The 26,247-nt window shown below is 40.5% G+C and overlaps 1 long non-coding RNA gene across 1 annotated transcript; it reads left to right on the forward strand.

The window, feature by feature from the left end:
• LOC148045765 (uncharacterized) lies at positions 1–25,337 on the forward strand. Its single transcript, XR_015696226.1, has 3 exons — positions 1–66; positions 22,247–22,310; positions 25,257–25,337. It is a non-coding gene; the product is annotated as an uncharacterized LOC148045765 (long non-coding RNA).
• Positions 25,338–26,247: the final 910 nt, after the last annotated feature.

The raw sequence follows: 26,247 nt of genomic DNA on the forward strand, positions 1-26,247 counted from the left end.
AATGAACAAGAGCTACTGTGACCACAGCAGACAGTGAATTTCTTCATACATTTGTGCAGCTTCAAGGTAAGAGACATAAAGATCTCAGACAGAGATGATTCATAAGTAGAGACGGACAGTGGGGGATGGAAAAGAGAAAGCAGAGGCTGAGACATTAAACAAAGATCCCTCCCCCCCCCCCCGGGAAAAAAAAAACAATCTTCCAAAAGAACAAAAAAAAATGCCTTCAAAGGTTTTGCTGGAAAAGTTGTTGGGAATTGGCTGACATACACATTTAATACACAAATTACTTGTGGTTTTTGAGTTACAACCGTAATGGAGTCTGCTCATTATGGTCATAAGTTGTGATGGTCATAAATTGGGTCACCACACATGACAAACCAATTTGGCAAATGTTTTCACAACGGTCATTAAGCAAACTAATCGCCAAGGACTGATTTTCCTGAAAACCAGAAGTAAAAGCTGGTTTTTAGCAAGACGGTTGTACAATAGGTCATGTGCCACTGCAAATGGCCATAAATGTGGGTCAGTTGCTGAGCACCTAATGTGATGTTGTAAGGAGGCAATTGTTGGAATTTCAAGTTAGAATTAACCCTCCCGGGAGATCTGTCATAACTTTAAACAGTTGCTAATTGACCGATTCATAAGTCAAGGACTATCTATACATGAGACCTCAATTCCTGCTGAGTCAGGATTTTTCAAGAATTGATCTGGATTTTCTCCTCGGAGGATATTTCTTGGAGGTTTCAAATTAGAGATGCTTGCAGCTTATGATTAATGCAGCTAGTAGATTTTACATTTCGTACTTCCTTCTGAAATAATTCAAAGCTCCCTAAGTGATTATTAAATCTTCCTTCTCTCTTGTGGACTGAACCTCTCTTTATACACCATAAATAAGTGTTTCGCAACCATGGCAACTGTTAAATATGTGGACTCCCATAATTCCCATGCTGCTGGCTATGGAATTCTGGGCATTGAACTGATATAGTACCTGACTCACCTATTAGTAATACTAGTAGTAATTGTGAGAGGGATCTATCTGTCTTAATGGACCACTGCTTAACTGTGTGCTGCAATTGCCAAAAAAGCCAACACAGTCCTAAGCTGCCTTAACAGAGGAATAGAATCAAAATTACATGAAGTGTTAATACCACTTTAAATTGCCTTGGTAAGACCACACTTGGAATACTGCATCCAGTTTTGCTCACCTTGATGTTAAAAATATGTTGAAAATTTGGAAAGAGTGCAGAGAAGAGCAATTAGGATGATTAAGGGCCTGGAGGCTAAAACATACGAAGAGCAGTTGCAGGAATTGGGTATGCCTAGTGAAAAGACGGACTAGGGGATGACATGATAGTAGTGTTCCAATATTTAAGAGGCTGCCACAAAGAAGAGGGAGTCAAGTTATTCTCCAAACCATCTGAAAGCAGGACAAGAAGCAATGGGTGGAAACTAACCAAGGAGAGAAGCAACCAAGAACTAAGGAGAAACTTCCTGACAGAACAATTAATCAGTGGAGCAGCTTGCCTCCAGAAGTTGTGAATGCTCCAACACTGGAAATTTTAAATATGAGATTGCACAGCCATTTTTCTGAAATGGCACAGGGTTTCCTGGCTGAGCAGAAGGTTGGACTAGAACAGTGTTTTTCAACCTTTTTTGTGCAAAGGCACACTTTTTTCATGAAAAAAATAATGAGGCACACCACCATTAGAAAATGTTAAAAAAAATTAACTCTGTGCCTATATTGACTATATATAAAGTAATTTTCCCACGGCACACCTTACACTATGTCACGGCACACTAGTGTGCCGCGGCACAGTGGTTGAAAAACACTGGACTAGAAGACCTCCAAGTCCCTTACAACTGTATTATTCTATTATTCTGAAGTCTGAACATCTTAAACTCTGCTTCAAATGGAACCCTTTAAAATGTACCTTTAATTGGGTGCCTAGAGCATACACCAATGGAAGCCAATAGGTTTTTTCTGCTCAATATAAAATTCAGAGTCATCATTCTTTGGAGTAAATGGAGCTCTTTGAGGGCAGTTGAAGAAGCCAATGATCCTCCAAGTGATCCTCCAAGGATACAACTCTTAATAAAAATGTTTTAGGTGGACAACAATCTGCCTTCATTGCTTGCGTGGCATGTACTTGTGGGACAAATATTTGTGCAGTCTGTTTCTCAGAGAAAAGTGAAAGAGCACGGTTGGAGAAGAAGGCCCTCGTGGCTTAACTGCTCTCTCCCCAGACATAATGAAGCTTCATAACAACTTTGATAGAACAAGTGCAATATGTCAGGTCAAATGGAGCTCCGAACATAATTTTACAGCCATCTATCTTTAGCAAAACTAAAGTGGCCCAGTGCTCTTTCCACACTCTTTCCACACGCAAAAGACGTAGACCAGATGCCTTGCAGAGCTCCTTGGCTCATGTCCAGATGGCAGACCTCTAAAACAACAAAAACAAAACAAAAATCAAGTGTTTTGCTTGAGCAGAAATGGACTGGAGGAGGAGGAGAAGGAAGAGGAGGAGGAGGAAGAGAAGAAGAGGAAGAGGAGGAGGAGGAGGAGGAGGAGGAGGAGGAGGAGGAAGAAGAGAAGAGGAGCAGGAGGAGAAGGGTGAGAGTGAGGGTGTGGGGAGTGATTTATTTTAGAAAGTTCATAATAACTTTCTAAGAGTACATTTAATATTATGGATTTCAGGAACTACCACTTATTGGCTTTCAGTGTAAAACTGAGAGAAATGTTCATGTCCAAGGCCACCTTGGCATATTAATATAAGATTTCTTGTCTTTTTTATTTCATTACTGACTTTCATTTTGTGACTCAGTTTACATTGACAAACAATGCATTATTAAATCATTAGACTCCTTATTAACAGGGGATATTAAGAAGTCTTCAAATACTTTAAGAAAAGTCCCAGAACAGAGAGAATGAGTTTATTCCCCATAGCTGCCAAGGCAGGACAGGAATTGATAGGGGATGGGGGATCTAAACTCAAAATAAGAAAAAATTTCCTGGATGTTCCATCTGTAGAGGTTTTCAGTCTAAGTATGGACAGCCATTTGTCTTAGATGGTTTGAGGATTCCTGTATGAATAGGGGGCTAGACTAGAAGATCTTTAAAGTTCCTTCCAACAGTGTGATTCAAAGTCAGTGTTTTTCAAACCTGCCAATTTAAGATGTGTGGACTTCAACTCCCAGAATCCTCCAGCCAACCATGCCAGGGGGTGGGGAGAAACTGTTGATCTATTATTGGATGCTGTGTTTGGTCATGTGATGTATGGATGGGGGAAGAAATGTTCCACTTTAGTATATGTAATTTTTCTTCAAGAAAAAACTGATCATTTGCAATATTTGCTCCTTCAGTTTTATAAATGAAGAATCTTCTGATAGTCTGCAGAAAACAAAGTATTTTGTTCCTATATGGGAAGTCCTTGACTTACAACCGCAATAGTCACCAGAATTTCTGTTGCTAAATAAAGTGCTTGTTAAGTAAGTCACACCTAGGGCACTCAACCTGAGGCTATGCAACCTGTAAATCACTCTAGTACAACAAACTTTAATTTTAATATACAGGTAGTCCTTGACTTACAACAACAATGAAGCCCAAAATTTCTGTTGCTAAGTGAGACATTTGTTAAGTGAGTTTTACCCCATTTTATGACCTTTCTTGGCACAGTTGTTAAGTGAATCATTGCAGTTGTTAAGTTAGTAACCTGATTGATAAGTGAATTGGGAATCCCTGTTTACTTTGTTTGGCAGAAGGTCACAAAAGGGGATCATGTGACTTTGGGATACAGCAATGGTCATAAATATGAACCAATTGCTCAGCATCTGAATTTGGTCACATGATCTTTGGGATTACAATGGTCATAACTCTGAAAAATGGCTATAAGTCACTTTTTTCTGTGCTGTTGTAATGTTGAACAGTCACTGTGGTAAATTGAGGACTCCCTGTATTTGTATTAAATAGCTGGTAACTAACTAGGCATTTTTTGCCATAGACGTTCAGTGAATCCTTACAGTTGTCAAGTTTGAAGTTTGAAGTTTTATTTTATTTATATGCCGCCCTATTCCCTAAAAGGGACTCAGGGCAGCGAACAACTCCAACGGGAAGGGGAACATGCAAATACAAAATAGACATTTAAAATAACCAACAACCACACCTGTCCAGAGGGGAAGGGAGCTCATCAACGCCAGGCCTGCTGGCACAGCCAGGTCTTAATGGCTTTTCGGAAAGCCAGGAGAGAGGTGAGGGTCCGAATCTCCACGGGGAGTTCGTTCCAAAGGGCCGGAGCTGCAACAGAGAAGGCCCTCCCCCGGGTCGTAGCCGGGGCATTGGCTGGTGGATGGAACCCGGAGGAGGCCGGCCCTGTGCGATCTAATGGGTCTTTGGGAGGTAATTGGCAGCAGGCGGTCTCTCAAGTACCCAGGTCCAATACCATGAAGGGCTTTATAAGTAATAACTAGCACCTTGAAGCGTATCTGGAGATCGATTGGAAGCCAGTGCAGCTCACGCAGGATAGGTGTTATGTGGGTGTATCGAGGTACACCCACAATCGCTCGCGCAGCTGCATTCTGGACGAGTTGAAGTCTCCGAATGCTCTTCCAGGGCTGCCCCATGTAGAGCGCATTGCAGTAGTCCAGTCTTGAGGTCACGAGGGCGTGAGTGACTGTTGCGAGTGCCTCCCGGTTCAGATAGGGACGCAACTGGTGCACCAGGCGAACCTGGGCAAATGCCCACCTGGTAACAGCCGACAAATGGTGTTCTAAAGTCAGCTGTGGGTCCAGGAGGACTCCCAAGTTGCGAGCCCTGTCTGAAGGGCGTAGAATTTCACCCCCCAGCCTGAGTGATGGAATACTAACCAAATTTTTGGGAGGGAAACACAACAGCCACTCGGTCTTGTCTGGATTGAGCACAAGCTTGTTAACCCCCATCCAGACCCTGACAGCCTCCAGGCACTGGCACATCACGTCGACCGCTTCACTGAGTTGGCACGGGGCGGACAGATACAACTGAGTATTGTCCGCGTATTGATGGTATTTTATCCCGTGCCGTCGAATGATCTCACCCAAGCGAATCCAACTTCCCCTGTGGATTTTCCTGTCATGAGCAGGCTAGGAAAGTTGCCAGTTGGGGATGCTCACATGACATGCCGGTTGCCAAAGGCCCAATTTTTCATCATGTGATGCCATTTTATCAGTTGTAATAATTCAAACAAGGCTAGATTGTATCTCTCAGACTCTGTGCAAAAAGATCCACCCAAGATTCCCGTTTGATTTTTCAATCAGAATAGAGCTCAAAGGGACATTAGAGGTCTTCTAGTCCAACCCCCTGCTCAAGCAGGAGACCCTATGCCATTTCAGATAGGTGACTGCCCAATCTCTTCTTAAAAACCTCCAGTGATGGAGCACCCACAACTTCTGAAGGCAACTTTTGTTCCACTGGTTAATTGTTCTCAGTGTTACAAAGTTCCTCCTCAATTCCAAATTGTTTCTCTCCTTAATTAGTTTCCACCCATTGCTTCTTGTCCTGCCCTCACGTGCTTTGGAGAATTGGTGGACCCCCTCTTCTTTGTGACAGCCCCTCCGATATTGGAATACTGCTTACATGTCACCCCTGGTCCTTCTTTTCTCTAGACTGACCAAATCCTGCAACCATTCTTCATACGTTTTCATATTTCTTCCACCTGTTTCATTAACACAATTCAAAACAATTCCCTGAAATGCCAATCCAAGTATTGGAAAAATAAATAAATACAGATGCAGGAAAATGCCAATTCAGAGGTGGGGATAGCTGTCTAACCTCTCCTTTTATCAGGGTGGTTTTTAGGAGGCTTTCTATTGGGGTGATCACTTTCAATGCATTGATTTTGTGGCCCAGCCATTTCCCCGCTGCACACTTTGCTGATCAAGATAGCACAGTCTTCTCCAGCTTATCTCAAAGAATTATTCTCCAAGCTTCATTCCTTTGGTCAATTTACAGCCCATAGCAAATTACCTGTTTTATAGATTTCTGTTGCAGCATCAAGGTCCACTTACAGTGATCGTGTTTTTTTTCTCGTTGTTGTTTTTGGTGTCTACCAGATTTACTTAAGTGAAATTCTGAAGATCGCTACAGGCTAAGATTTATTTTAAGAAGTACAAAAGCTGGAAAAGGGGTTAGGGTTGTAAGTTGAGGAGTCTAGTTATTCAGGTTGAGACAAAATGGCAATCACCTTTGAAAAAGAGCAATATTGTTGGAGTGGCTGCCATATACAGCTAATCCTCCAGTTGTAATTGTTCATTTAATGACTATTCAAAGTTGCAAGAAATAAAAAAAGGGACATTGTACGACCATTGCTGAGTCATGACAGTCATGTGATCAAAATCTGTATGCTTGGCAACTAGCATGTACTTATGACAGTTAGAGTGTCCCAGGGTTGTGTGATCCCTTTTTCATTGGAAGATTTTCAATGGAGAAGCAAATTCATTGAACAACCCTGTTAGGAAGTTGCTGCGATTCACTTAACAACAAAATTTACTTAACAATTCCCTTGCTTAGCAACAGGAATTGTCGGCTCAGTTGTGGTCATAAATCAAGGACTACGTGTACTTTTTCTGAGGGCATTGAAAGGCAGGAAAAACAAAATGGCCAACACTGAGAGTCTGCCTCTTGCAAAACAAAAATTCCCAGAAGAAGAAACCATCATCGTGAGGGGTTCTTGGTGCTCTCTGAGCTTGCTTGTTTTCTTGCTGACGTTTCATTACCCCAACTAGGCAACATCATTGGTACTAGTCCTCTTGATCTTACCATCACTAGCACTGATGATGTTACCAAGTTTGGATACTGAAACATTCTTCCTCCTAACCTCACCCTTGCTCCAGCTAATGCTGGTTATTTGGAAATCACTGTTTGCCTTCCTGGGCATCCCAGATCTAATCTAGCATTGATCCAAAACCCTAGGGAAACATGAAGCGTAAAGGAAAGCAACAGATCACACACACAAACATTGGAATCTTTTTTTTAAAGGGGGGTGGGGTTTCTAGGAGAGAAAGGAAACGATAAACAACTTCCCCACCCCAGCCTTTGCAACCACGTAAATCACTGTAGTACAATAAACTTTAATTTTAATATATTTGTTTTAAATAACTAAGTGCTTGTCAAGTCTCCAGTGTTTTTGCAGTTGTGGGCTCATTAACTTCATGCTGAGCCCTAAGACTAAATTACTGCTTGTGCGGTTTGTCTTGTAGCACGTTCAGTAAAAGGTCTAGAAAGACAGAGCTCCCTCCCAGAGCTTCCCTGGATGAGTTCGAGCTAAGCAGGAGGAAGGTCAAGTTTGGGTCTCTTGTGCTAAGCAAGGGGCCCCTTCAGAAAGTGTGCATAATCCAACAATCCCATTGAAGTGACAGAGGCCCCTGCAATGGTGTGTGTCACATCACAACGCAGGTCTGTCAGGGCAATGATCAGATTAAATCCATGCTCCTATCCATTTGGTTTCTGCCCTGATCATCTTGTTTCAGCCCCATCACCACTCACAAGTAATGTGATTCTGAACTGATAAAATCTCATCCAATCAAAGAAAAATTGTCAACCCCAAAACTCTTCATACTGAAGGCAATGAAAACCACAAAAATTAAAGCAGCTACATCTTTTCCCACAATTGCATGCATATTCTGAGAAAAGATTCAGCTGGTTTAAATGTATATAAAGATTCTCAGCCATCCAGGACACAGTTGTCCCAAAGGTGCTTTTTCAAAAGGCAACTGGACTTTTCTTAGTTTTTTTTCCCTTGAAGACGATTTGATTCGCACCAAGAAGCTTCTTTCAGTTCAAAACTGAAGAAGCTTCTTGCATGAGAAGCAAAACATCTTCAAGGGAAAAAACTAAGAAAAGTCCAGTTGCCTTTTGAAAAAGCACCTTTGGGACAGAGCTGCTCCCCCCCCCCCCGCCCCTCTGCTCATTCATCTCTGTTTCCCAGAAATTGCGTGGAGGAAGTCCCTGCAGTTTTTGCAAGAAAACTTTTCCTAAGTTGCTATTGCTTCCTTTCTAGGGCTGAGAGAAATGGACTGACCCAGCTGGCTTTGCATCTAAAGCAGGTTTAGAATTCAGTTTCTCAGTGATTCCATCACCCCTGCATCAAAAAGGCTCTCTAAAAAATTGTAGACAGGTGCTAAGTCTCCGCTTCCACATTCTCCAAAGCAGCTTTTGGAAATAAAAACTGAAGCATTCTGCCACCTCAAAGAAGGCCCACCTTACTTTGTAAGGTCTAGGAACATGGCATGCCTTTTGAACCTGGAATGTCTTTACATGAATAACATCATTTCCTTTTTAAATTCCAGCCACTGCCTTCTCCTCATTTCATCACAGCACTCATCAGAGTGAGGCTTTCTTTGTCACCCTGCTGTGTAATTCTCAGATCTTGTTCTTGAATTTTTAGTGTTAATTAGCATGAAAAGATTTAGATGGGTTCCACTATTCTCCTCCCCCTCTTTTCCAATTTCGAAGGCTGTTTAAAAGCAGAGTCACTATTTATGTTATGCATTCCTCCAGTTTTTTTTGCAGATAGGAAATTGGATTGATAAAAGTTATTCTAGAAGAGTGGGCAAAAGAGTGGGTTTTTCATTCTGAAGAGCCTATATAGGTGGTCCTTGACTTAGAGTCATAACTGGGATCAGAATCTCCATTGCCAAGCAAGGGGGTTGTTAAACGAGTCATGCCCTATTTTGCAACCTTCCTTGCTATAGTTGTTAAGCAAATCACTGCAGTTAACATGGTTGTTAGGTGAATCTTGTTTACCCCACTGACTTTTTTTTTTTTTTGTCTTCTGGAAAAATCACAGCTAGAGAGGTCACATGATCTTGGGATATTGTGACCATCATAAATAAACATTGGTTGCCAAGTACCCGAATTTTGATCACGTGACCATGAGGGTGCTGCAACGATCAAGATGACCAGTGGGAAAACTGGTCATAGGTCACTTTTTTGTAAATTCGAACAATCATTAAATGGATATTTGTAAATTGAGGATTACCTGCATCTGATTTCATCCGTTAGTCTTTGGAGCACTCATCTTCACCTGGCATAAGAGGCACATAGAGGCTAAACAAGGCAGATGTGAAAGAGCTGGAAACACACCTGGAAACAAGTAGATGTAATAAATTTTCAGCAGTGCCAAGAAAGTTCCACACCTGTTTGCACTGATTCAGTTGACCCTGATGGCGCAGATAAACTTCCAAGTGACCACAACAACTGTCAGAGAGACTACTAATGACGAGATGATTGCAAACAATATAAATCCTCCCATTCTCCACTAGTCAGTTAGAACTGAAGAAGCTCCTTGGTGAGAAGTGAAAAGTTTTCAAGGAAAGCAAAAACCAAGAAAGTCCAGTTGCCTTTTGCAAAAAGCACCTTTGGCACTGGGCCTGGATGATTGAGAATCTCCATAGACAAGCAGATGTAAGACTTTTAAGAATTACGGTTATTTCTCTGTGAAGGGTGATTCTGAATCAATGTTGCATCTTCTGTTTGCTTAACCACTCTACCATTCATGACTTCCTAATATTGTCCCTCCTTGTAAATTACTCCAGCTAGTCTAGGCAAGAAAATACATTTTTCCTATGAGCTGATAAATGATTGAAAAGGGTTAGCAAAATATTGTTCAGTTGTGATAGCAATAAGAAAAGTCTAGCTATAATTAAGTTGTGATAGATTGTTTCCATGTTAGAAGACAATTTGCTATGCATTTCTCATTTTAATATTTTAATCTTGTTATGTTTTCTTGCTTGAGTGTTTTTACAGAATTCTGCTCTATGACCATAAATAAAATGTGACTAATTAATTTGTGGTCCTAAGATTAAAACAATAACCTGTACCCACGTTGGTGTTGATACTTAATTACGTACAGGCATTCCTCAACTTATGACTACAAACTGAGCCCAAAAAATTTGTTGCTTCAGAGAGACATTTTTAAGCGGGTTTTGCCCCATTTTATGATTTTGTTTGCCACTGTTGTTAAGTGAATCACTGCAGTTGTTAAGCTAGTAATAGCAATAGCAATAGCAGTAGACTTATATACCGCTTCATAGGCCTTTCAGGCCTCTCTAAGCGGTTTACAGAGAGTCAGCATATTGCCCCCAACAATCTGGGTCCTCATTTTACCCACCTCGGAAGGATGGAAGGCTGAGTCAACCCTGAGCCGGTGAGATTTGAACCGCTGACCTGCTGATCTAGCAGTAGCCTGCAGTGCTGCATTTAACCACTGCGCCACCTTGGCTCTTAACACGGTTGCTAAGTGAATCTGGCTTCCACATTGACTTTGCTGGTCAGAAGGTCACAAAAGTTGATCACATGACCCTGGGACACTGCAATCATCATAAATATATGCCAGTTGCCAAGTGCCTGCACTACTCTGAAACCTGACCGGGGGGTAGCAATGGCCGTATGAAAAAGATTCATGAGTCATTTTTTTCAACGCTGTTGTAATTTTGAATGGTTGCTAAATGAACTGTTGTAAGTTGATGATTACCTGTATAGACTCTGAGTCGTATGATTTTCCATACAACGCCAAACAATTTGCATCCACCTTACCCTGCAACATAGAGTTTCTGTCACCTCTGCTGTCCAACTATTGTTCAGAGATATTTTTCCATATTGCCTAATTCTGCCTTCGCATGTTCCACTCACTTCTCTTATCTAAAAAAGTTGTTATAGCAATAGCAGTTAGACTTATATACCACTTCATAGGGCTTTCAGCCCTCTCTAAGCGGTTTACAGAGTCAGCATATTGCCCCCAACAACAATCCGGGTCCTTGCAATCAACTTACAATAATTTGCTTAATGGCCAGAAGTCCTGGTGGTTCAGTGGTTAAACGCGGTGTTGCAGGCAAACTCTCCCCACGGCCTGGAGTTTAATTGGGGCTCAAGGTGGTCTCAGCCTTCTATCCGACTGAAGTCAGTAAAATGAGGACCCAGATTGTTTGCGGCAATATGCAAATGATGCTAACACTGTAAACCGCCCAGGGGGTAGTATATAAATCTAAATGCTGTTGTTATTGCTATACAAAATTACAATGGCACTAAAAAAAATGACTTACACTGGGTCCTAGCACTTAACTACCATCATAATATCCCCATGGTCAGTTCCAGAACACAGTGGTGTAGTTTTGAAGGTCCCTAGGATGGACATGTAACATCAAATCTTATGCAAAGCTTATTGCCAGCTGATAGCAGTCTTTCAATATTTAGGAGGGCTGCCCCAGAGAAGCGTGAGTCAAGCTATTCTCCAAAGCACCTGAAGGTAGGACAAGAAGCAACAGATGGAAACTAACTGAAAAGCAACCTAGAACTGAGGAGAAAATTCCTGACAATGAAAACAATTAATCAGTGCAATGACTTGCCTCCAGCGATTGTGGGTGCTCAAACATTGGAAGCTTTTAAGAAGACACCCATTTGTCTGAAATGATATGGAGTGTCTTGCTTGAGCAGGAGGTTGGGCTAGAAGACCGCCAAGGTCCCTTCCATCTCTATTATTCTGTATTCTGAGATCTACCTATAATTTCTTTTAAACCTTTTTTTAAAAAATATCTGATAGATGGCCTTATGGCTATAATAAAGTTTGATTTGATTTGATAATAGTAGTTTTATAGAGGGAAGAGTTTTCTCTTTAAAAAAATTCACAGAGGACCATATGCTATTTTAAAGTTTTTGGGCCCAAGTCTTAAGACAAATAAAAATACGTGAGATGTTTGGTCGGTGTAAAGGAAAGAGGGAAAGATTGTCTGCAAGAGATCTATTGGCCAGCAATGACATTTGACCATACTGCCAGGCACTGGACTTAGGTAGGCTTGAGAATTTTTGCTGCCCTATCAAGCGTCTTGCACATACAGACACCCAAATGGATAGATTAACTTCACAACATCAAGATCGTTGAGTCAGTATCTTGGGTTGCTGTAGCAACTTCATTAGAATATGACTGATGAGGTCCCAAGGCGCTGAGCAAGAGATCACTGATTGCCTAGTTAGCGTGGAAATCATTGCCGATTTCTCATGAAATCTTCTAAACTACTAAAGCTATTTCTCAGCTTCCGGAGTCAACCCTAGGAAGGACGAGCTTCAGATTTAGGAAAATCCCAAATCAAAATGTGCCAAATCAGGCAGGTTTGGGAAATGGCCAGTCAAAATAGGATCCAACTGAATGAGGGACTCTGAACCCTTCTGAAATTGTGCTAATGTTTTCCCATAAAGAAAAACTCAGGCTACAGCTAGAAGCCAAGGTGGGTTATGGAACCGTGACTGATGGCTTTGGTTCGCAATGAATCATTTTTGAGAGAGGGATGTGACACTAGATCACGCAATTGTCCAAGAGTTCAGGGCTATTTGTTAGCTCTCCTTCCCCAAAGCAAGAAAGATAATAAAGTTTACAAGAGGATATAGGAGACATATATAGAATGCTAGTTGTTTACATCTTCTGTGTCTATAATTCAGCCTCTGTCCCATTGTACTTTAGATGACTTTCCTTTTTTTAATTTATTATGGTTGGTTACACAGTCGGCCAGCTTTAGACTGGATTTGACATTTTTGTCCACTTATCGAGTCCTTTCCAAGGACCTGGGATAACAGACGATGCTTGATGGTAGTAAAGTTCTCATTGCAGGATGTAAGCTGTTTCAAGTAAAGCTGCCTTTTGCAATTGCTTATTTATTTATTTATTAAATTTTGTATGCCGCCCACTCTCAAAAGAGACTCAGGGTGGCTTATAGTAAAACGGGGGGATATAAAATAAATAAATAAATAAAACAACAGTTTAAAATTGCACAACAGTCACAAACCTGAAGTGGGGCTGGACAACTCAACAGCCCCAGGCCGGCCGGAACAGCCAGGTCTTAGCCGCTTTGCAAAAGGCCGGAAGGGTAGTAAGGGTCCAGATCTCAACGGGGAGCTCGTTCCAGAGGGCCGGAGCTGCAACACAGAAGGACCTCCCCTGGGGTGTCGCCAGCCGACATTGGCTGGCAGATGGGATCCGGAGAAGGCCTAGTCTGTGCGATCTAATCGGTCTTAGGGAGGTAATTGGCAGGAGGCGGTCTCTCGGGTAGCCAGGTCCGATGCCATGTAGGGCTTTAAAAGTAACGACTAGCACTTTGAAGCGTGTTCGGAGACCAATGGGAAGCCAGTGTAGCTCGCGGAGGATAGGTGTAATGTGGGTGTACCTAGGTACATCCACAATCGCTTGCGCGGCTGCATTCTGGACTAACTGGTCACAGACCCCCCTGGTCACAGCCGACAAATGATGTTCTAAGGTCAGCTGTGGGTCCAGGAGGACTCCCAAATTGCGGGCCCTCTCTGAGGGGCGAATAATTTCACCCCCCAGGCTGAGAGATGGAATGGCTGGACCATCCTTGGGAGGGAGCATTGACTGGTAATTATCTCAATGCCAATGATATTATGGTTTATTTTATTTTATTTATATGCTGTCTATCTCAGTATTGGAGTGACTCTAGACTTTAATGCTTGGAAAAGCTTTAATTTGTTTATAGTTCAATCACTGCGCTAATTTCTTGTCTAAATTTGCAATTTTCTTACCCCAACATATGCATGGGATCTATGCATTTTCTTACAAACTTTCACATAACAAAGATGCTTTCTCTTCACCAAAATAAAAAATCCCCTTTGACAAGAGAATCAGAATATAGAATAATAGAGTTGGAAGGGACCTTGGGGGTCTTCTAGTCCAACCCCCTGCTTAAGCAGAGAAGCCTATACCATTCCAGACATATGACTACCTTCTGAAATTGTAAAATTGTGTGTGTGTTTAAAAATAAACCTATCTTATGTTCTTTTAATAATAATTATACTTCTGAACCTATTCACCTGAAACCTGGCAGTTTTGACTCCTGTACAAAGAGGTCAGATTGGTTGCAAATTTCAACCTGCCATGAAGTATTTTAAGAAGTGATTAATTGTGTCATCATTACAAATCAGAATGAAAAGGCTTCTAAAAAGCCTATATGTCTCTTATTCTGAACCAAATCAGTCCTTAATAAAGGCATATTAATCCGGATTATTTCATCCAGGATCACATGGGCGAGGGAGATAATTTCATTTCTAATGTTAGTGAGAGATTTAGATTTTGAATCATGGTGTATATTGAGGCAATAAGTTGGAGGAAGTGAGGGGAAATATATCTGAATCACTCCAAACGGGCTGTACAGTGGTACTTTAGTACTCATCATTAATTGGTTTCGGAAGGTGTGATGGGTACCAAAACAATGGAGTATTAAACATTTTTTCCCATAAGAAAGAATGTATTGAATCACAAGGCAGCTGACATTGACAAGTTTTAGCTTGCGCACTGAGTCACATCAAAATGAGTTGAGTACCAAAGTCAATGAATTTCAAAGCAGTCGAGTACCAAAGTATCACTGTGTTCTGAATCAGAGAATCAAACTCCAATCTAGAGACACTTTATCTTGAAATGTGAAGATAATCACAACTATACAATACAATAGCAGAGTTGGAAGGGACCTTGGAGGTCTTCTAGTCCAACCCCCCTGCCTAGGCAGGAAACCCTATACCGTTTCAGTCAAATGGCTATCCAACATTTTCTTAAAGACTTTCAGTGTTGGGGCATTCACAACTTCTGGAGGCAAGTTGTTCCATTAGTTAATTTTTCTCACTGTCAGGAAATTTTCTCCTTAGTTCTAAGTTGCTTCTCTCCTTGATTAGTTTCCACCCATTGCTTCTTATTCTACCCTCAGGTGCTTTGGAGAATAGTTTGACTCCTTCTTCTTTGTGGCAACCCCTGAGATATTGGAAGACTTCTATCATGTCTCCCCTGGTCCTTCTTTTCACTAAACTAGACATCCCCAGTTCCTGCAACCGTTCTTCATATGTTTTAGTCTCCGGTCCCCTAATCCTCTTCGTTGCTCTTCTCTGCACTCTTTCTAGAGTCTCCACATCTTTTTATATCACGGCGACGAAAACTGAATGCAGGATTCCAAGTGTGGCCTTACCAAGGCATAATAAAGTGATATTAACACTTCACGTGATCTTGATTCTATCCCTCTGTTTATGCAGCCTAGAACTGTGTGGGCTTTTTTGGCAGCTGCTGCACACGGCTGGCTCATATTTAAATGGTTGTCCACTAGGATTCCAAGATCCCTCTCACAGTTACTACTATTGAACAAGGTCCCACCTATACTGTACCTGTGCATTTCGTTTTTCTTGCCTAAATATAGAATCTTACTCTTTTCACCATTGAATTTCATTTTATTAGCTAGTGCCCAATGTTCAAGTTTGTCAGTTCAAGTCCCATTAGTGTTGCAATTGCAATATATATATTAAAAAAACATACAATGCAATTTTTCCATGGTGATGGCTGACATTATGCCTTTTTTGGTCTTGCTGGATGCTTCTGTATCCTAAAACCAAATCTGATTTTATTGCAATTATAGGAAAACATTGCCAAGTAAGAATGATATTTTTATAAAGGAATTTTTTGTGACTGCTAGTTCTTGTGCTTCTTTAACCAGTGCTATGATGATCATTGCAGACATGCATGTAATGTTCAAGATGTTCAACTGGTAGGGTTTCATAATATTCATACATTTGTTGATGAGTAAAATATTTTATTTTATTAATATATTTAAAATATGTGTACCATCCTACAAAACCCACTTTTCTCTCTGTAGCTCACAACTGTCTAAATTTTCACAAAATTTTAAAAAAAGAATTAGAACTTGTCATAATTTTATAGAGGTCTAGAAAATGAATTAAATTCTAGTTATTTCAGCAGACATTTGTGGAGAGCAGAATAAAGAATTATTCCTCCTGTGCGAGAGCATATAATTATATGTGCTTTTATAGTTCTTTCACACACACAAAAATAGTATGTAAAATTTGTAATATTCTTTGTTTACCTGATTATTTTTCATCAATATTTCCTGTTTGTGCACAGTGGGATTATACACTGCTCAGAGTCAGACTGGCACAGAAGCCTAGCAGGATAAATATATAAAACTATTAAAATGAAACACAAATATATAGCATTATGTACAAATATATAGCATTATGTACAAATATATAGCATTAAAATATATACACAAATATGTAGCATTATTCACAAATACATAACATTAAATCCACAAGGCATAAAAGCAGAAGTCCAAATGAAAAATGGTTAAACAACATCATATTCCAATATCTGGCAGAATAAAAATATGTTAGTTTGATGCGCCAAAGTTTTTATTAAATAGGTCGAAGCATTGCAGGTAGTCTTAGTTACCGACACAGTTGGGAATGGTAATTTGTCACTAAGAGAAAGCGTTATTTTTTTTAAAAAAAATCACATGATCATAGATCACTTAGAAAGGCAATTCATTTCATCTGATTGCAGTCATTAAGTGAATCACCACTGGTTATTAAGAACAAAGTCACATAACCATGACTCGTGACTTCCTGCTGGCTTCCCCATTGATTTTATTTATCAGAAGTTGGTAGTGAAGATTTCAAATAATGATCACATGACTGCAGGAAGCTGTAATGGCAACAACTTCAAGGACTGGTTGTAACTCTCCTTATTAAGTACACCATAATATCCATGAGTCACTAAAGGTATGGTCATTAAGTGAAGACTATTTCTAAGTGCAAGTGTCAATCAGTGCGGATTCCATTCAGATCGGATCAGCCTTTCTCTATCAGTTTACCTTGAGGAACCCTTGATATAAAGTCCAAATCTCGAGAAACTTCTGCATCAACGTAGCAAAAAATACAAAAAGTCACAATTCACTTGTTACTGACACAATCTATGTTTTACAAGATTTTCAACAATAGTAAGTAGCCATCTGGCTGTTGAGCCATAGCTCCCTGGTTGGGCACAGGATCACCCTATGCAACATGGAGGGTTTCAGTCTGTCCCAGTTTTGTAGAATAAAATGATGGTTTGGCCCAAGAATTCATATTCAGTAGCTGAACCAGAGAGAGAAATATGGATAGCCCTCAACTTACAACCAGTCATTTAATGACCATTCAAAGTTGACACTGAAAAAGTGTCACTGATTTATGTCTGTTTTTCACACTTATGACTGTTGAAGCATCCTCATGGTCACGTGATCAAAATTTGGGCACTTGGGAACTTGGCATATATATTACGACGGTTGCATTGTCCCAGGGTCATGTGATCATTATTTGTAACCTTCCCAGCAGACTTCTGACAAACAAAGTCAATGGGGGAAGCCAGATTCACTTAACAATTTTGGTGATTCACTTAACAACTGTGGCAAAAGCCTTCATAAAATGAGGCACTACTCACTTAACAACTCTTTTGTCTAGCAACAGAAATGTTGAGGCTCAATTGCAGTTGTAAATTGAGGACTACGTGTATTAAGAGTTGGGTTGAGGTTTTTCTTGAGTTGGCAAGATCAGCCCAGAAGCATAGCATCTCATTAGCATAAATGGGAGCAAAGTGACAGTTTATGGCCATAGTGAAGTAGTTGAGAATCAAGAAAATGAATGAATAGCAATAGCATTTAGACTTATATACCACTTACACTTATATAGCACTTCATAGTGATTGACGGCACTTTCTAAGCAGTTTAGAGAGTCACCCTATTGTCCTAACAATCTGGGTCTTCATTTTACCGACCATTCTAACCACTGGGCCACCACAGCTCTTGGAAACCAAACTTTAGACCACTAATCTTGCTCTGAGAGGCACATTGTGGGAGCCACAAAGCCACAATGGGATAAATTGCATTAGGCAAATGCTCATGTCATTGGCACCATATCATCCATGTTTTCCGTATATGCAGTTGAAACTGTAATGCTATATATTGTATATAAGAGCTGCAAAGCAGCAGAAAAATTATCAGAAGTTCCCCCAATTGGTATGGTTGTTTCAAAGAACATACCCATTGTCAGGCCTGTAGTTATGTTCCTTTTAGGATTTTTGGCCTGCCACACACTCTATTATTTCATTATGCTGTTTCATTAGAGCCAATGATAAGAGCCAAGGTGGCGCAGTGGTTAAATGCAGCACTGCAGGCTACTGCTAGATCAGCAGTTCAGCAGTTCAAATCCCACCGGCTCAGGGTTGATTCAGCCTTCCATCCTTCCGAGGTGGGTAAAATGAGGACCCAGATTGTTGGGGGCAATATGCTGACTCTCTGTAAACCGCTTAGAGAGGGCTGAAAGCCCTATGAAGCGGTATATAAGTCTACTGCTATTGCTATCTTCATTAGTGTAGTAATTGGGAGGGGGAATAGAAAGGAGTAGAATTGTGGAATGTCTTGTTGTCATTCCTTTCTAGAAGCCAAGGTCATCTTTTGTCTCTGCACCTCTGCATCTGACCGAAACTAGATGGGTGGAAATGCCAGTGTGGCCGAAGAAGATTGGACCATGTGATGGATTTATGGGCGTGAGGACAAGATCATGAACTTTCAACTGGGTGGAATCCCAGGAAGTTTTCACAATTGGGATTTTCCACAGATGTGCCAACATGTCTGACTTATTAAATTGGAACTTTAAGGATAGCATTGCATTGGACTCTGATTTAATTCTGCATGATATTTGGAACGCTGACACCCATCTTGATTTGGCAGATCTGTCCTTTAATTAAGACTTTTAAAAAATCAAAGCATTACTTTGAAACTTTTTTTTCAGACTTATTAGGGGCATCTTGCTAGGGAGACATTCTAGGGTCAAAAGAGAGATCATAAATAAGTAAATATTATTTATTAAATTTCTATGTCACCCATTTCCCCTACAAGGTGACTCTAGGCAGTTTTTATTTTAATTTATTATATATATATATATATATATATATATATATATATATATATATATATATATATATATATATGTGTGTGTGTGTGTGTGTGTGTGTGTGTGTGTGTGTGTGTGTGTGTGTGTGTGTGTGTGTGTGTGTGTGTGTGTGTGTGTGTGTGTGTGTGTGTATATGATGTATATGTATATGATGTATATGTATAGATATAGATAGATAGATAGATAGATAGATAGATAGATAGATAGATAGATAGATAGATAGATAGATAGATGAGAGAGAGAGAGAAGGGAGGAGAGAAGAGGGGAGAGAGGGATGGGGAGAGAGATGGGAAAGACAGACAGACAGACAGACAGAAGACAATTAAAATGCCAGAAAGAAAACAAAAAGACCAAAATACCTCCTCACCAGCAATCAACACCCAAATGAGCAGATATCAACACCAAGATTACTATTAGACCAACAATCAAGAAGTAAACAACACCCCAATCAAGGAACTGCCAAAGAAGCTAACCATAAACAACAACCCAATTAAGGAACTATCAGTATCACTTGCACAAACACTGAGAGGGCAAGCAACCGGCTAGAATATAAAATGAGAGCACTCCCTACTAGTACTCATGATGTTACTTAGTTTGGTAATGAAACATCTGCAAGAAGACAATCAAACCCAGGGAGCACCAAGGATTGCACAATTCAAGCCTGATACAAATATTATCTTCTTCAGAGACAAATATCATAGGACATCCCCAACCAAAGAGTTTCCAGTGAATGCAAATAATTCCAGTACTCCCAGTCAATATTGATAATCAAGGAGCAATAAACAATTTTAATGAAATTTAGATTCAGGTGTAGATTCAGATTCTGAGTAAAATCATGTACTGTTTTTGTAATCAGTAAATTGAGAATAAACCATACAGCAAAAATCATAGTGTTATCCCTATTCAGATCATCCCAGACTGGAATTTAAGGTCCTACAGAAGCAACTCATGAATGTTGAAGACATTGGAGATCTTAATAACCAGCAGAAGTGAATTGACTACAGAAATTATGAATCCTAGAAAAGACTATGCAGTTGTGTCCAGCTTTGATAAGTAAGCTTCGATTCCTAGAATTCTGTTAACAGCTTGGCAAATGTAAGGTGTGTGGATTTCATCTCCCAGAATTCCATAACAGCAGGACAACTTTAAGATGTGTGGATTCCAACTCCCAGGATCCATGCTGGCTAGGGATTCTGGGAATAATCTAGAATTTGAATGTTAACAAAACAAAGGAGATCATTGTTTATTTTAGAAAGAGTCAGCATAGTTATACTCTACTTTGTATCAAGGCTGCAACTGTGGAGGTGTGCAATAGTATTAAGTATCTGGGGGTGCAGATAACTAACAATTTGACTTCTTTAGTGAAGCATGAAAACCAGCACCTGCATTTCCTGCATTGGATGAGGAAAGCACATGTTTCTCCTTCTGTCCTGGCCACTTTTTACAGAGGCACGACTGAGAACATTTTAACAAACTGCATCACTGTCTGGTTTGGGGGCAGCAGAGCTTCAGATAGAAAACCCATACAGAGAGTGGTGAGGGCAGCCAAGAAGATTATAGGAAACTCACTTCCTGTCATTCAGGATGCTGCTTACAAGCGCTATGTGCTTAGAGCTCAAAGTATCTTGAGACACCCCACACACCCACTTTATGGTTTGTTTCTGTTGATCCCCTCTAGGAGGAGGTTCCAAAGTATTTCTACAGCAGGACTTCCAGATTCTGTACAGTTTTGTTCCTTATGTCATCCCTCTTGTAAATTCACGGGATTCTTTTTTTCACCATATATATATGTATGTATGTATGTATGTATGTATGTATGTATGTATGTATGTATGTATGTATGTATACATCCAAACTAGACTGTTATATTTTTGTATCATACTATATGTGCGACTATGTGGGTATATGCATAATGGTTGTCTTTTGAGAGCTGAATGCAACAAAGTTTCATTTTAATGTATGCTGATTAGTGTACTTTTAAAGTGACAATAATTTTATCCTAATTAAGAAAAATTTCCTGAAAGAACAATTGAGTAGTGAAATGTTTTGCCTCCAGAAGCTGTGGTTGCTTCATAACTGGAAGTTTTAAAGAAGAGACTGGACAGCCATTTGTCTGAAATGGTATAGAGTCTTCTGCTTGAGCAGGGGGTTGGACTAGAAGACCTCCAAGGTCCTTTCCAACTCTGTTATTGTGTTATTTAGAATTTAGCCCTGGACTGGGTTCAAAACCCCAGAGCTCTCAGTTTCTATGTGCTGTAATGAGACATTTTTCCAATATGTGAAAAGGAGACATTTCCTGACAATGAGAACAATTAATAAGAGGAACAACTTGCCTCCAGAAGTTGTGGATGCTCCATCACTGGAGGTTTTTAAGAAGGAGGTTGTGAAGCAGATTGGACTAGACTCTAGATGACCTCCAAGGTCCTTTCCAAGTTAACCCTAATCCCTAATTCTAACCCTAATGTAATGCAAAGAATGCCTACCTTCATAATAATCACAGTACGGGTAATCCAAATAGAATCCCATGACTGAGCAGATTTGATTTTATCTTGTACATTTTCCAGCCCTTTGGGTTTCCATATGTGAGGAAAGAGACATTTGAAAGAGGTGGAAATTGTGTAGGGTTGTCCTTAGAAGGTTAAAATTCTGCAAAGTCAGTCCTTCCAGCAAACTCCTGGCAAGTTGATTTGCTTGCAACAATCAGAGACTACAGAACTCTGCAGTCAGGCCTGAGGCTCTGCAAAGCGCTGTTGATTTATCGTGGCTTTTCCCACACAGCATATTTGCTATAGTCGGGAGAAGCCTATATAGGTCAGAAATGCAAAAATAGGCTGCCTCCGCCCTCCTGCTTCCAAAATAGAAAGCAACAGCCCTCCTGGTGTTGCAGCCTAAACATTCAGAAAGTGAAGGCAAGGTGGGACAAGAATGAAAGGACCAGAAAGATGAAGGCTTTAGGGGACAGGAGTTCATTCTGGTGGCCTCCAAAAAGCTAAGATCTTGATCTATTAGGTCACTAATTGGTTAAGATTTCCAGGGAAGGCATGGCAGACAGAAGGTATGCCTGTGAATAACATTTAACCCTATGCTTCTCATCCTTAGCATCTCTAAGATGGGTGGACTTCAATTTCCAGGATCCCCCAGCCAGTATGAATTCTGGGAGTTGAAGTCCACACATTTTAGAGTTGCCAAGTTTGAAAAGCACTGCTATAACAATTAACCAGTTTGCCTTTGGAGGTTGTGGATGCTCCATCACTAGACTCTAGGGTCTCTTGCTTGAGCAGGGGTTGGACTAGTAGACCTCCAAGGTGCCTTCCAACTCTATTATTCTGTAATTCTGAATGAGAGTCAGAAGTGGAGTGACACTTTGCAAAGAAGTTTTCTCAAATGCTGATTTCAGAGGTCTCAGGTGACTTAAATGAAATGTTGGCAATGGATTTGCAATTTCAGAAACACTATGAGAAGACCCAGCTTTCTGGAGACTGTTGGGATGCTGGGAAAGGCAGATGGGAAGGTAAGAGGAGGAGGGCAAACACTATGGTGGTTGGACTTCATTATGGTGGCATCACTGGAAGATCTGAAGTGCCAAGTTAGGGACTGATCATCGTAAAAAAAAAATCTATGTGGTCACTAACAGCTGACATCAATTGGATGCCACTTGATCAATCAATCAATTCGCACTTAGGAGCAATAGGAGTAGGCAAGATTGGAGGAGAAATCTCCTAAAGGGCTAAAAGACCTAAGGAGCTAAATATAAAACCCTACTCCTAGATTTGTAATTCCCAGATCCTTCCTATTTTTTTCTTTTTCCCAATTTGCAGTTATGTCTGCCAAAGATTTCCCCCTCCCCCTCCGTTATTTAGCGAGTTGTCCCTTTTAAGACGGGATTCCCCGCAGGTGGTTCTCAGGCAAGCTGAAAAGCTAGATTTAATTAACACCTTCGCCAGCGTTTCTGTCTGCCTCATTCAGACGGGCAAACAGTGCCCTCTAGTGTCTGAATTGCTCAACAGCTCGGGCCCCACTTGGAAGCCCCAATTAGCTTCAGTATCGCAAGGATCAAAGCTTGCGTCTTTTGGGACTGGTTGTGTGAAGTCAGAAAATCCAGGGAGCTGTAAGGATGCCTATTGGCACATGTTTTCTTTGAGTTCTAACAATCAGCAAATCTTCCCCCACAATGTGGCCATATGCAGCCCTCCTAACCATCTGTCCCCGGTTACAAAACCACATCACAGCTCTGAAAACATTCCCAGGTCACTTACAATAACATATACTTTCCATCTCCCCAAATACTTGATGCAAACATTTATTTATTTATTTTTCAAAAGCACATTTGCTGTTTAAAATGCCCCGTGCTCTCTATCTCCTGCTGTTCAACCAGCCCACTTCTTCCTATCTCTGCTTCCTCCCTCCAGAGACTGCCCTCTATTTCGTTCAAATACCAGCCTTCTGTCCTCTGGCCCACATCGCAACTGTGTTAATAACATTAAATATAATCATAAAAATGCAAATCTAGTAAAGAAATAAAAAATAATTTCTCATTTACAATTCTACCAAACAGCTTTCAAGCAGTATCTGACTCTTCTCACTGTTCAAATGGACAAGTGCATCAAATGGTGCCCTGTCTATAATAGACACATAAAGCAGTTGTAGCATCAGTAGTAGAGACAGATCTAGATGAATTAAAGGTAGTCCTTGAATTATGACCACATTTGGGACTAGAATATCCATTCCTAAGCAGGACAGTTGTTGAGGCAGTCATGCTCAATATTATGACCTTTTTTTTACCTGGTTGTAAAGCAAATCACTGCAGTGTTTAAGTGAATTCTGCAGTTGTTAAGTGAATCTGGCTTCTCTCACTGACTTTGCAAAGGATGGGATGGGAAGGTCAAAAATGTTGATCACGTAGTTTCAACCATCATAAATACATGCCAATTGACCAGGGCCAAAATTTTGATTATGTGACTGTGATGAGGCTATGATGGTCATAAGTGTGAGGACCAAATCTCACTTTTTTCAGTGCCATTGTAACTTCAAAGAGTCACTAAATAAATGATTGTAAATCAAGAATTATGTGTAGTTCAGATGAAACACAGGGCATTTTACAACTGTGAAAATCACTGGCAGATGAATATCCTTTATTAGTTGCAATCTGTGGCAACTCCTATCCAGGAAGGATGTCAGAACACCCATTCATGACTAATTAAGCCTCAGCATTGGGGTCCTTAACATGGGATCTGTGTATAGGCTTCATGGTGTGTGTAAACTTGGATAGGGAAAAAATAGGTAGCCCCAATTTACAGCCAGTTGCTTAGCAATGGTTCAGGGTTACAATAGCACTGAAAAAAACGGGGTTTATGAATGGTCCTTTCACTTATGATGGCCATCGAATTTACAACCAGGCCATCACAGCATCCCCATGGTTATGTGATCAAAATTTGAGCACATAGTGACTTGCATGTATTTACAATGGTTGCAGCATCTTGGAGTCACAATCAAAACTCAAAAACTTTGCAACTGGCATGTATTAATGACGATTGCAGTTTCCCAGGGTCATGTGATCACTTTTTGCAACTTTCTGATAAGCAAAGTCAATGAAAAAGCCAGTGAACCATTGTGATACTTACCTAACAACTGCAGTTATTCACTTAACAACAGTGGCAAGAATCATCACTTTTTGCAACTTTCCGATAAGCAAAGTCATTGTATAATGGGGCAAAATTCACTGAACAGCTGACTTGTTTAGCAATGGAAATGGAAATATTGGGGTCTACTGTGGTCGTAAGCAAGGACTATTTGTGCATTTATGGGTAACTCTTGAGACAAAGTCAACCATTCTGTGTCTTGGATAATTTAATTCAGTGTTTCTCAACTTCGGTCACTTTTAAGATGCGTGGACTTCAACTCCCAGAATTCCCCCGCCAACATGGGGAATTCTGGGAGTTGAAGTCCATGCATCTTAAAGTTACTAAATTGAAGAAACATTGATTTAGTTAATGCTTGTAAGACTCAGAGTCCTTAAGCCATTCTTTTTGCTATGCTTTTTAAAAAAAATCTCAGCTATGAAGAAACAACTACAGAAAAAGGAATTAGCTTTTGCATTATCTTGGTAGATATTTAGAGTTTGGGGGTTTTTTGTACATGGAACAAAATAGCTGCATCTTCCCTTCCCTCATTAACTTCTCAAATAACTGCACTCCCCGATAGAGGGTTTTTCCCCCCCTTCTGCCCTTGATATATGCATGCAATTCCCATTTGAGTTCTCCTAGCATTATGGCAGGAGAATAGACCCCTATTAGAAGAGGTGGCAGCAAAGAACAACGCCGTGATTAAATGCAAAATTGAAATTATAATGAAAATTGGGGCACTGAAAAGAAATTTAATTAAGTAAGCAACTGCAAATCAAACAGAAATGTATTCATTATTTAATCAAGTAGTGAAGTGCAAAATTTCTTCTAATCAGGAAAAGTCTCCGAGAGCAGATAAAGGACCTGGGAAATCAAGGAACAATTTCAAAGCCGAAGGAAAATACCACCTATACCCCCACACAAAGGAACATTTGTCTGAAAAACAAAAGGTTCGCAAAGGAAGCGTTTCTTGCTATTTTTTTCTTTTCAACCCAAACATCAAGACAATGTGATTAGCTGAGCTTGATCAGAGTCTGGGCAATTTTCAAACTATAGAATGCATAATGCAGGTGAATGAAGCTGACCCTTGTTACCTAGATGAGTCAAAAATACAACCCTTGTGCCATAACCCCCCTCATAGGATTGTCATTTTTTTTTTAAGACCAGTTTTGCTTCTGTGTCTTTCATATAGCAACTGGGTAGGCCTGCTGGGGATGACCAACGTTGGCACCTTTTAAGAACTGTGGACTTCAACTCCCAGAATTCCCCAACCAGCATGGATGGGGAATTCTGGGAGTTGGAATTGGTCTTAAAGCTGCCAAGGTTGGACACCCCTTGAGTAGACAAATTCTGCAGAAGGACCAGCATCAATGTTGCTGTCTTTGACAGCAACCAGATCTCATCTGTTCGGAACTAGGAAGGTCTGCAAGTGGAGCAAAAAACAAACAAACAAACCCAACAACCCTCCCCCAAAGATTACATCTGTGACTGAAGCCCTGCCCTCTTTTTAAAAAAAATAAAATTTATATGGCTACTACTTCACCCATGGTGACTCCAGGACACTTACAAGAATAAAACCCCAATACTAAGCTCAATAAATAAATCCCAGCCATCCTCCTGATGACAACTATTAATCCAACCACTTGATGGGCTCTCCAAATCATGCTGGGGTCCTCAGGCCCACTGGCCAGACCATGTCCCTAGGGTCCTATGGAAGACTACCAAGATGGGAGCCAGTTTTATCTCTGCAAGGATGATGTTCCACAGGGAGGAAGCCAGCACAGAGAAGGTCCTTCTTCTTGGTTTCATTAGATGGACTTCCTTAAG

The sequence above is a fragment of the Thamnophis sirtalis genome, unplaced genomic scaffold (assembly GCF_051295495.1).
Source record: "Thamnophis sirtalis isolate CommonGarterSnake01/CBP01778 unplaced genomic scaffold, rThaSir2_p1.2 scaffold_4, whole genome shotgun sequence".
Lineage (NCBI taxonomy): Eukaryota > Metazoa > Chordata > Lepidosauria > Squamata > Natricidae > Thamnophis > Thamnophis sirtalis.